The sequence below is a fragment of the Arachis ipaensis genome, chromosome B6 (assembly GCF_059453495.1).
Source record: "Arachis ipaensis isolate K30076 ecotype BB chromosome B6, ASM5945349v1, whole genome shotgun sequence".
Lineage (NCBI taxonomy): Eukaryota > Viridiplantae > Streptophyta > Magnoliopsida > Fabales > Fabaceae > Arachis > Arachis ipaensis.
This window is the reverse complement of record NC_142441.1, coordinates 122,818,709-122,832,453: the sequence shown is the minus strand read 5'-3', so window position 1 is coordinate 122,832,453 and position 13,745 is coordinate 122,818,709. Positions and strand designations below refer to the sequence as shown.

Genomic DNA, 13,745 nt, shown 5'->3' with positions numbered 1-13,745 from the left:
GAGTATTGCTATTAATGAAAAATTAATCTATTTTAAAGACAAATACAATTTTTTTCTACGGATTTCCTAACTCGACAAGTCGATGACTAATCCACAACATATTGATACTCTATTTATTAAGGGTCTGTTGCTAACTAATGAATTGTTATATACACAAGACGAGATTCGAACTCTAAATACTTGCTTAAACGGACAAATAAGATGACTATTCAACTAATCCAAATTGATTAAAATAAATATTAATTATTTTTAATATTTTTAAGTTGTAAAATATTTATAATAATAATAATTACTATAGATATTTTTTATTTAAATTTTAATAAATTTTTTTATATAATTTTATGTATTATCCCGTGTAGGATACGGGAACATACACTAGTCATATTTAACAAGCAATAATAATAAATTGTAATATTTGCGGACTTACTGCAAGAGTTTTATTATCTTCTACTCAAATTGGGTCTCTAGGTTGAATTGGGTTGCAATTAGGTAAAAAAAAAAAAGCTTCTTCAACTTGAAAGATAACATCACAGTAGAAGTGTAATTCTGACAGTTATGTATTTTTGCACGGTAATCCTACGCGAAACAGTTTGGTGCAGCTCGAAATGTCTAATCGACACAAAGGAGAGATGCAAAAACGTAACAAGGTGCATTTCTACGGGTCAAGACAAGATTCTAACTAAATCCTAAGGAGAGAGAATTTAAGGAGAAAAAAAAAATCAAAATTTGATTTTTAATTTAAAATTTGTGTGAGAAATATCCTGTCGAATCAGTTTTGTTATTTTCATTTGCAACTATTTAGCATTACCACTTGTGAATCAACTGCACACTACTTGTTGAGCAACTATGGGTTCCGACTTTCGACTATCTTTAGCATAGTAATAGATTAAACTCTTACAAAAATACTTTTAAAAATCATAAACATTTAAACAAATTTTACCAACTCTATTGTCATTGCACTTCACTTTTGATTAAAGTTGCAGCAGCAATGACACTTCCAAACATCCACAAATACCCGTACTAATGTTAAAAATAAAGGGTAAGCAACGTAGAGCAAAGCGTTGCATTTTTCCTCGGCTCATTTTTAATTCTCACTAGTTTGTAATTACCTATGACCGTACGGACACTTCTTTGATTTGTCGTGTTTTCGTGTCAGCCATATTTCGGACACGACACACATCGACACTCATTCGGTACGCGTGTCTTCTGTATCTTAATAAAAAATAAGAAACTCTTACACTTAAACACACCTAAATACCATCAAATGTTAGCATGTTCAGTCTTATTCTTAACATGTATTCTTGAAATGAGTTAAGAAATAATATATATTATTAATTATTAAAACAAAATATATTTTAAATACTTTATACAATTAAAAAAAAAGATATTAATTATTAAAAAAATAATTTATATTTTAATATCAATAAAATACTAAAATATCATTACAGTTTATCTAAAAAATACTTTATATTATTATTATTATATATATATTAAAACTGGGTTTTCTTCCAACTTATGATGGTGAGGTGTCACTTTTTCGTGAATCCATTTTCCCTCCAAAATGATTGTACTATTATCTCTTCTAAATTTATTTTAAAAAAATATCTTTAATTAATATAATTATATTATAATTAGTATTTAATGAATGATACATAATTATACTAATTTAAAAAATTGTCTTGATTATAATCATATCAGATTAATATTTAATGTATTATTAAACTACTTATTAATTATCAATTAAAAATATTTTTAATCATTTTATTTATAATAATAATAATGATAATAATAATAAGTTTGATTATTGAAAATGTAGATTACTAAAACCGATTAATATAAAAAAACTAATAACCTTTTGAATGAAATATGTTAAAATCTTTAACCTAAAATAATTATATCATTAATATCAAGTGATACTAATAAATATTTATCAAAAACTATTTAAGAAAAAATATATTTAAATTATAATAATATTGATAAAATATAACATTTATTCTTTTACTTTTTACGTGATATATTTTAAACCTTTAATTAAAATATAACCTTTCATGATATATTACAAATAATAACCGGGTTATAAAATATATCATGTAATAACTATAATTTTAACCATATTAAATACCAAAGATATTTATCAAGATATTTATTAATTTTAACGAATATTTCGATCAGGTATTTTTATTCATATATTACTAAACGATATATGTTATGAATTTTATATTATATAAATTTTATAATCTTATTACCAAGGAAGAAAAATATATACTAATAAAATATTTTAGAGAAATATCATTTTTGAAAATCTACTTAATATACTAAAATTGAGTTTTTCTCCATCTAATGAAATTGAGGTATCGATTCCTCATGAATTTATTTTCCCGCCAAAATAAATACACTATTTTTTCTTTTAAGTTTATTTTATAAAAATATATTTATTATAATTATACTATAATTAGTATTTAAGTAATAATGCATAATTATACTAATTTAAGAAAATATCTTTATGATAGTTATATAAAATTAATATTTAATACATTATTAAACTATTTATTAATTATCAATCAAAAATATTTTTAATAATAATAATAATAATAATAATAATAATAATAATAATAATAATAATAATATGATAATTATATGATAATGGCACCGGTTATTAATAATCAATTTATATTTCTCTAAATAAATTTATTTTAGAAAATTTTTTTTATTAAAATTATATTACAATATTATAATTAATATTTAATAAATAATGCATAATTATACTAATTTAAGGAAATATCTTTATTATCTATCTATTCTATCTATTCTATTATATAAAAATTAGATTTTTGCACTTAATGATGGAATTGATGTGGCATGCTCTTGAAGTGTTTCCTGATTTATTTTATTTAATTAATTAAAGTAAATCAATTATAATTAATTAATTATATCAATTAATTAATTTGATTAGACATTCAAATCTCACCATTTATTATAATTTATATGAATTGACTAATTATAATTAATTACATCAATTAATTAATTTGATTAATTATATTAATTGTTTGATTTGATTGGAGTAAATATTAAATAAATAATAAATATGATAACGAAATATAAGAATTAATTGTATTTTATTTAATTTTTATTTCTTTTATCTTTATTTATATATTTCATTTTTTTATATATTTTTAAAATTTTTGTATTTTAATTGCTTATTATTAGGCGCATAGTTTTTTTACTTTTAGCTTATGATTAACAAAAAAGATGTGCCATCTTTACGTTGTTTTTAAATAATCTTACTATAATTTTGTTTTGTAATATTCTATTATGTCATGTGTACTTCAATTCATATATATATGTCTTTTTTTTTGTGATTTACGATTAATATATACATTGTTCATGTATGTGGTTTATATGTTAATATTTTTATTGATTTTCTTTATTATTATTATTTTTTTGTGTGTCTCTTTGTTGCTCTTTTTATTTTAGTTATATTCATTGATTTCTCTGTATTGGTGTTCTTGTTATTTAAAATATCGTGATAATTTAGAGTGTATGTTGTGACCCATATGATATTCGTTAATTTGGTGTAACTTTTTAGATGGTTTATGTTATAATATGTTTAAGGAGTTAATTTAAAATTATAATATAAAATATAAATTTATAATATGATTTATAGTATGCTAAAATAAAATATTAAGATATTATCATATAGATATTTTTTATTTGTCTATTAGATATTAGTATATAGATATTTCTTTTATTTGTCTATTAGATTCAACTATATAGGATCTTGAAAATTATGCAATTATGTAATTAGTTATTTTTTCATATAATTATTAGGGCAATTTACGCAAATAAAATGATTGAGGAAAACGTTTACGCAAATACAACATTGGCAATTTCCAGACGCAAATACAACAAACGCAACTATATATAATCCGCTACACCCTGTAGCAGAATTTAATTGCACGTAATCCGCTATAGGGTCTCGCGGATTACGTTGAGAGCGAGGTTACTCATAAACCGCTACACCCTGTAGCGGTTTATGACCAATGGGCGTTTAGGCATAATCCGCTACACCCTGTAGCGGATTATGTGTATGGTGTGTGTTTTTATGTTAGGGTTTTAAACCCATGATGCATTTAACACGAATTGATACAAAATACAATCGTCATTCGCAGTAGCTGGTACAAAAATACTACAGGTATAATTATACATAACTAATACAGATATAACTGTCACAAGTCGTTAACCCTAATAGAAAATAAATAAGTCATAATTCATACATAGATAACTGTGAGAAATTAAGAGAGTCGGACACTACTGGTGGTCACCGTCAACATCTTGGTCGCCTCCGAATGGACCAAGTAGGTGCGAGCCTGTGCCACATCGAGTCGGACGCCTAACCCTAGCCGCTCGTCGATCTCCCGGCAGAGCCTCCTGTGCCGCAACTCCAAATGCAGATGGTGGCGTCCCCCCCATCCCGAACCAAGTGTCGTACGGGCTGCCTGCGGGCTCATTCAAGTCGACCGGGAGCTGGGTCTCAGGAACTTGGGTCTCAGGCATATCCGTTGGCTGTGGCCTATACTCTGTATGGTCTGAAGGACCGCCTGGGATCGGGCTCTGGTACTGATGAACGTCGTCACCCCGTATGATCTCAGCAAAATCCGCATAGAACTGGGGTCCACCCAACTGATCATCCAAATCCATGGTGAAAGAAGTGGTAGCAAGATCGGCTAACAGCTGTGTGCTACACCCATGTAGTACCTGAGAGTTAGAGACATGGGTAAAAGGTGTACCACCCGTACTAGCCTCCGCGGTGCCACCAGCATGAGTGTCTGTAAGGTGCTGACAGGACGATCCTGCCTCGTCATCGTGGTGGACGGGAGGTGCTCCTCCACCACGAGCAGCTCGTCGTCTAGCAGAAGATCGACGAAGACGATGATCTACCTGGCCTCCGTCATCACCACCAACGTGCTCCTCCTGCATCATGTCGTCTAGCCAGCGCCAGTTGTGATCAGTGGCACGTGTGCCGATGCGTCGTCTCCGCTCCAAACGTCTGTTATCCGGCATATCGGACGCTGGAACTCTAGTCGGCGCCTGGGAAGATCCTCTGAGTATAGCATCGTCCGGAACCTGGGTCGGCCTGGGGTCGGCGAAAGCAACTCCTGGTGAAAGAATCCTATGTGCAACACGGTGCCACCAGTCCAGGTACCCAGGGGATGGACCAGGATCAGGAACTCTATGTACACTCAACACAGAACGAAGTCGCTCGTCCCAATGCTGATGCCATGTCCTATAGTAAGTGGGGAACCATCTATCTCCACCCCTGCAGTCCTTACTATGAAGATACTCTATGTTGAGCGCTGGCTCAGGCAAATGCTGTACACCCCCTAGCTGTGGGAAGACCCTGTCTACCTGATGCCACTCAATAACTGCAAAGTAGATCAGGCTAGTGACAGCCCGCCATAACCGGCTGTGCTCCTCCGTCAGTATCTCAGGATGGATGACTGCCAGTACGTCCAGTGAACCGTAAGGCTCCCAGACAATCTGATAGACATGAGGCAAGTTCAGAATTATACCAATGTATACATATAAGTGTAAAAAAAAACAATTAAAGTAACAACAAAGAAAAACAGAATAACTTACATCTCGATGAGTCAGTCGATCCAATGCCAGACGATACTGTATAATACGCCGTTCCTTTCCATCAGAAGAGGGTAAATATGTGGCCCATCTGAGTAGCAGAAATAGCACGTAAGTATGTAATTTCAAATATAGAACGTAATGAACTTGAAAGAAAGAATGAATTAAAGTATACCTGGATGCCAACGGAAAAGAGAAAGCATCAAAACCCGGCGGCCTCAGCGTGGGAAACCGCCAAAAGATCCATGACTGTAGCAACTGCAGGGGTCCAGCCAAGTTGGTGACGTTCCTGTTCGCCACCCTGCACATGCATCGGTACAGCCACGCCAATGCAGCGGTGCCCCAGCTATAGCTGCCCATATCGTCAAGTCTCGCCACAAAAGGCAACCAGCGAAGGTGGACTCGGTTAGCACTCTTGTCCATGAACAGCTGTGTCGACAGAATCATCATAATATACGCGCGTGCATATATGCGCACAGTCTCCTCCGAAGCATCCGCTGGTAACACCCTGAACCGATCATGAAACCATGTGAAGTGGACTGTGTATAACTTTCTCTTATCAGGTGGCGGAAGCTCACCAAATAACTTCTCGAACCACTCCCATGCCGGTCTGGCCCCTCGATGTGGATGTGGAAGTCTGTCATGCACCCGGAAACAGCCTGGCCATCCACGGGCAGCCCGAGCTGGTATGCCACGTCCTGGAGCGTGATAGTACACTCTCCGAATGGCATATAGAAAGTGTGGGTCTCCGGCTGCCACCTGTCGATAAATGCGCTGACCAAAGGTTCATCCAACCAGAACCAATGCGCGTTCAGCCTAGCCAGGTGGTACAACCCAACCCTCTCTAAGTAAGGTATGATCCTATCATGTAACGGCATATTCTGTTGCCTACAGACGCTATACACACATCGGGTTGGCTGCATTTTCAGAAATAAAGAACACCGGCTTAATTTCTAACAATAACATCACCAACCAAACTATAGCTTGTATTTCTAGTCTTAAGCTAATTGGGTTTTGAAAACCCTAATTTACCTCTCTACGTTGACTATTAAATGTTAAATATCAAAGTTTATATTTCAAATTTTCATTTTCACACCAAAACCTAAACTAAGTCTCTATCTATCTAATTAATGAATTAATTCCTTAATAGTGAATAAAATATACATTTATTAAAATAGTGTTTGTAAATATAGACACTTACCTCTGCATCGATGGTTCCGGCTACGTGAACAACGCCGTCGAGCCGGTACAGCCGCCGTTCATCCTCCATTCTTCGAAACTAACCAAGCACTTGAATACTCTCTCCCTTCTCTCTACTTTCTCTCCAAAATAACTCAACTGATTTCCGCTACAGCCTCACGTGGTATATATACACACACACCATACACATAATCCGCTACACCCATTGGTCATAAACCGCTACAGGGTGTAGCGGTTTATGAGTAACCTCGCTCTCAACGTAATCCGCAAGACCCTGTAGCGGATTACGTGCAATTAAATTCCGCTACAGGGTGTAGCGGATTATATATAGTTGCGTTTGTTGCATTTGCATTTGAAAATTGCCAATGTTGTATTTGCATAAACGTTTTCCTCAATCATTTTATTTGCGTAAATTGCCCTAATTATTATATTGATCATTTACATTAGTGAGACAATTTTTATTATTAATATTTATAAATATGCTATTATTTGTTAGTAATTACTTAAAATAGATAACAAAATAAGTTATAGGGTATTACTTTATTTAAATTATAAATAATTAAAAGAATAAAAGGTCAGTAATTATTTTTAAAATAGACATTAAATTTAGTTTTATGGTATTAATTTATTTGAGTGGTTAATAAAATGTTATAATTTCCAGATTTATATCTACTCAATTTATGTATTTTATTTTATTCTACTTAACAAAAAATTGAGACATGCATTTTTAATTATTTATTTAGAAAGTATAACGAAATGAGTTATATTAATTAAAATTAATTATCGATAATTGATATCAATTAATTGATTGTATTAATTTGTAAGATGAATAACGTATAATAAATATTGTGAAATTAATTATAATAAATTAATAATTAATAAATAAAAAATTAAAAGAGACTTTTTTTATTTTTTGATGGCTACACATTTTTATAATTTCACTTTTTCTTTATCTTTTTCTTTCACATTTATTTCTTTTAATTTATTGAACTAAATTAATTATACTATTTATTTGTATTAACTAATTAAGTATTTTTTAATGGGTTATTATAATTGTGCCTTTAGACCATGGGTTAAAAATATTATAAAAAATATTTTATAAAAATTGTTGAAAAATAAATATTTTTAGAATGTGTCCTTAAGACACAAACTAACTAAATTATTTTTCAATTTAACGTGTTTGATTCGTTCAATTGTATTAATTATAACTAATCAATGATGTAATTTGATTTGATTAGCATAAATATTTCATCATTTAATATTTTATTTGATTCATTAAATTACATTAATCATAACTTCAAATATTTAATTTAATTAGAGTAAATATCAAATTATTTTAAATTTTGTTTGATTCATTAAATCAAATTAATTATAACTAATTTATTATTTAATTTGATCGAGATAAATATTAAATTATTTAATAAATAATATATAAAGTAATTAAATAAATAAACTCAATTAATTTAATTTATTATCTTATTATTTTATATATCCCTTTTCTCCCTTTTTTTATATTTCAGATAAAATATTTGTAATTTTTTATTTTTATTTTTTTATCTTAATTTTGTTAATATTTTTCTATAATTTTGTTTTATATTAATTTTTTTTATTTATTTTGATTAATAATTCTTAAAGGTATTATTATTTTATTTAAAGATAATTTAAATTTTTGTAATATTTTTGTAAAAGTTGATTAATATGTTATTCTTTAAAATAAATTTTTTGAAATTTTTTTAATAAGATCGTATTTTAATTTTTCTCTTTCATCCTTTGTATTAATTAATTATATTAATCTTTTATTATAATACATTTTTTTATCTACTTCACACATTATCTTTTCTATCTTCTTTTATTTTTTTAATTGCTTTTTTTTACTTTATTTTTAATTGTTTATTTTACTTTTACTTCTCATATAAAGATTAATTATAATTCATCACAGGTTCTTTTTGTATTTAAGTGAATTTTTAGGTTATATTTTACCATTTATGCTTTTATTTTGTTTAATATATTTTTTAGTCTGTGTTTAATATAATAATCTGTAAATATCTATTCTATTATATAAAAATTAAATTTCTGCACTTAATGATAAAACTGTTGTGGCATGTTTTTAATGGTATTTTTCAATTTATTTCTTTTAACTCATTAAATTCAATTTATTATAATAAATTAATGATATCAGCTAATTAATTTGGTTAATTATTTAAGTATCATACAATTTATTATAATTTCTATTAATCAATTAATTGTAATTCAAATTGAATGATTATTTTGTTACGAAATTATTATTTCCTAATCTATTTATAGGCAATACATATATTAATTATAATCGCAAATTAAGCTATTTTATATTAAATGACTTATATAATGGTCATCTCATTTATTATCATAAATGTTGAATTAAATAAGTTATTATTATTTTTGATTTATAATTAAATGAGAATAAAACCAAAGATACTATTTTATTTGGCCTTTAGGGTTTAATGGGTGTCACACTCAAATATAAATAGTGACTTCAGAATTTTGGTCTCCAACACATCAAAGCCACCTCCGTAACTTTTTTTTTCCATAAAAGGAATTGCGATTCAACTCTATTAGGGATACAGGAGGTTTTCAAAGAACAAGGGAATGGTCTGAATTTGCACGAATTCTAAATATTCGAACTTACGATGTTATTTTAGTTAGTTGTCGTTATGAGAATGACTCTAATCTATACGTGTCTAAGGACTAGAAAATATTAAATATTATTTAAGTAATTTATTTCTAATATTGGTATTTGATTAAATTTGTAACACCCTACCATACAGAGTCTTATGCTTAAGTCATAATTCAGAGATGGCAAGGTATTACGACCTCTAAAACAAAAATTTAGTACGTATAGTAGTATGAATAATTGATTATAACTAGGAGCCTTTGTAGAAAAAGGGGTAAACAAAAACCATAACTCGAACGCGCAACACTCCGATCGATAACGTAACGAGCAAAGGATAAGCTAACGCAAGATCATATATATAAAGAGTGTCAAAAACGGGAATATCAAGACTCAAAATCCGGCTGCGAAGATAACCGGTCCGAGCATAATAATATATACATATAATAAAATAAGGAAACCCCAAAGGAAACCCAAAGGAACACAAATACATACAACCTATTCTCCAAAATCCCCTCTAGAAGGAGTCATCACAGTTTGTATTATTTAATGGAGATAAAAGTATCTAAACAAGATATATAAACCAAAACAGAGTCCCAAGAACAAAGGATCTTCGCTAATCCAGAAGTCTCCAGCATGCCTCAACGAGAAGCCTCGCGTCCTGCATCTGAAAACCACAAAATCCGCATGGGTGAGAACCAGAGGTCCCCAGCACGGTAACAGCTTCCACATATATAATACATAATAATAGAGGAAAGCCAAAGGCAATCCTAGAACTTCCTCCAGATAATATCAAAGCTTATAAACAAGCTAAACCATATAAGGGTATCTGACTAAAGATTCTTCAGTCTAACTAATACTTCCCTTTCCAATTCCTTCAAACCTCCCAACCACCAGCAGGAGTATATTATAGCAAACACAGTTATATCAGACAAAGAATATACAAATAGGAGCAGTTAAGACATTTAGACAATTAGCAAGTAATATGCAGTCAAATAGGCAATCTCAAACAATTCACATAGTATGCATATGATGAATGCCTGTCCCTAGTGGCTGATGATATCATCTGTCGGTTATAGAGCCAACCCGACAAGTCCTGGTAGCTAACCATTGGACTGTCCCTCTGTCGTGCATCCCCAACTCGAGTTATACTCATCATAAACTTGATCATAATCATGATCCATATCCATCACCCTCACTGGTGAATATTTATCCATCACCATCACTGGTGAATATTTATGGGGGCGAGCTCATCCGGGCCTTTCACAGTGCCCGGCCACACTTACGACATAGGGTCAAAAGAGCTTCGAGTCTCAACCTGGAGCACATGGTGGCTAGCCATTGCTACTACCCAGGGAAACCCTCATCTCCAATGGTGGAAGTGCAAACCTTCACAATTCAATCAACATCATATATGCATTTATACTTGGCCATAAAGATGGCTCCGCCGTAACACGGCAATAATCTAGCCATCCGGCTCACGGTTAAATCCATAACCAACCAATTCATTAACAATTACGGCCCTTCGGCCCATGGCACAACAAGCACTTCCACCGCCATTCTCCGCATCTCACATAATCATCTTTGATCCTCAATGATCATTCATTTTTTCCCTTGCTTCACTCGCAAGTTACCACATTCACTAGCCCTTTTTCTCATGCTAGGCATATCATAATGATTTAAGACATAAGTGGTGAGATCGGAGGCTTAGAAGTATGAAATTTGGCTTTTAAAACTCAAAAATCAACTTTGGGATGAAAACAGGTCCACGCGTACGCGCACTCCACGCGCACGCGTGGATGGCGCTTTCTCGAAGAACGGCGCGTACGCACCAAGTGCGCCTATGCGCGAGGGGTCATTCTGCTAAAAATTTTCTAAGTTAAAAGCTGCAGAATTTACAGATTCAAACCCCAATCTTCCGACGGACATAACTTCCTCATTTTAAATCGTTTTTCACTCGTTCTTCGAACGGCATGGACATCCCGGATCCAATTTCATTTCTAAACAGATTTGGTACAAAACGGAGATCCGTAGTCCAAGTTATGTCCCGCCAAAGTGTGCCCAAAAACCATTTTTTCATACAAAACCACAAAGTGCCAATTTCAAAACAAGCCATTTCCAACTCTTTTCAAAACCAATCAAAACATGTCAAGTTCATCCCTTTTCTTTGAAATCAATCAAAATATATCAAATTCAACATCAAGCCTCCTCAACTCACACATTGACACACATTACCACAAATTACCAAAATCACTATCTCATCATTTTACCCCACTTCACCCAAGTGGCTCAAACTCAAACACATTGACATATCATATACTATTCCTCATGCCAATTCTCAACAACACCAATTCCAATAAATTATTATTGTACACAATCAACATCATACTCACCATCAACATGGTTCAACCCACAATTCAACCATAACCAATCATCAAGTATATATCACAACATGCATATTTCTCATACATCATACCACTAAGGCCTTAATAATCATCATCACATATATGACCACGTCATATATCTCAATCATTCAACAACATCAACAATTCAATGCCTATCTTAGGGCCTCTAGCCTAAGTATTTCCTACCACATTACATATTAGATACGGGAAACCGAAACCATACCTTAGCCGATTTTCCCAAGCTCCCCCGGAGCACTTCCAAACCACTTATCCACAAGCTCTCAAGGCCTCAACACCTCCAAGAACAGATTTTTCACCACCAAACCCTTTCCAAGCTTTTCAAAGTCACCAATCAAGCTCCAATATTCACATATACACAACCTAAGCCACAACCATCATACCCATACACAACATCTCAAAACCCAAACATCATAGAACAACAAAATCACACTAGGGTTGAGAATCTTACCACACCCAAGGTCCAAGGAGACAAGATTAACCTTCTCCTTCAAGAGAGTTGGGTCCTATAACATCAAAGAACCCAAAATCTCAACATTTTACCCATGAAACTCGAAAATAAGGGCTGGAATTTCGAACAGAAACACGTGGCTTACCTCAAGATTAGTTGTATGGGTTTTGTAGAGCTCTCCGCGGTGAACGCGTGGCCACAAACGGAGCGGCAATCGGAGCTCTAGATCAAAAGTTATGGTGGTTTGAAGATCAAGTGAGAGAAAGAACTTGAGAGAGTGTTCTTCCTCCCCTCTCTTCAATTTCAGCGTGTTTGAGTGTGTTGTGAGGAGAGAGAGTACTGAAAACTAGGGTTTTGGTTTAGTTATGTTGGGCCAAGGGCCCACTTTGGGTCCGGTTGGCCCGGTTTGGCCCGTTCGGTCCAATCTTGGTCCGAATTCTATAAAATTGGTACCGAAATTCTCGTCTCAATTTCCTCTATCATATTAAGCCATAAAAATATCATTTTTGGCTTTCTAGAATAAATTCTCATATATGGGTTAATTAGCCGTTAATTAACCGGGTCTTACAAAATTAGTTTTAGAGAAATTTAAATTGTTGACTCAATTTATATATTACGACTATTCTTTTTTAATATATTATTTTTACATTTTTTTCTAATTTTTAAGTCTATTTTCTTTTTGGATATATGTATCACCTTTTTTTTCTCATTTGATATTTTAGATTAGTAATGTAATTATTAAAAAAATATATTTTAAAAAAAGGAAATATTAAAACATCACTATTTAAAAAAGGAAAGATACGTGAAAAAAAGGAAAACGAAAAATTAAAACATCAGTATTTAAAAAAATGTTAATATGCATATGAATGGGGTCGGGATTGAAAAATATATATGGATGGGTAATGCTAGGTAGACAAAAAAACAGCCAGAACTTACCTTATTTAGCATTAATTAATTGTCACAACAATTAATGAATGTTAAATAAGGCAAGTTATGGCTGTTTTTGGCTGATTTTCTTTGGTTACCAAACATTTCCGTATATGGATATAAAAAATAAAAAATTATTGCACGATTATAGAATAAAAAATAATCATATATATAAAACGAAATAATTATAACAAAAAATAATTAATATATGTAATTTAAATGTTTTTAATAACCGATAACATGGAGTTTAACAAAATATAATTCATATATTTTTTATTTATGTATATGTATAGAACTATATATATACTGTTTCTCCGTGTTTTATAAAAATTTTAAATTCATATGTCTGCGTGTCCCATGTCGTATCGTGTTCCGTATTTGTGTTGTGTTTTGTATTCTGTGTCAGTATCCATATATAATAGGTAATTACCATAATTTTAAAAATCGAACCAAATTGACCGAT

At 31.5% G+C, this 13,745-nt stretch overlaps 2 pseudogenes; both read right to left on the bottom strand.

Annotated features, from left to right (window-relative positions):
- Window positions 1–4,396: 4,396 nt before the first annotated feature.
- Window positions 4,397–5,061, bottom strand: LOC148562561 (uncharacterized; annotated as a pseudogene).
- A 16-nt stretch (window positions 5,062–5,077) lies between these two features.
- Window positions 5,078–6,278, bottom strand: LOC148562560 (serine/threonine-protein phosphatase 7 long form homolog; annotated as a pseudogene).
- Window positions 6,279–13,745: the final 7,467 nt, after the last annotated feature.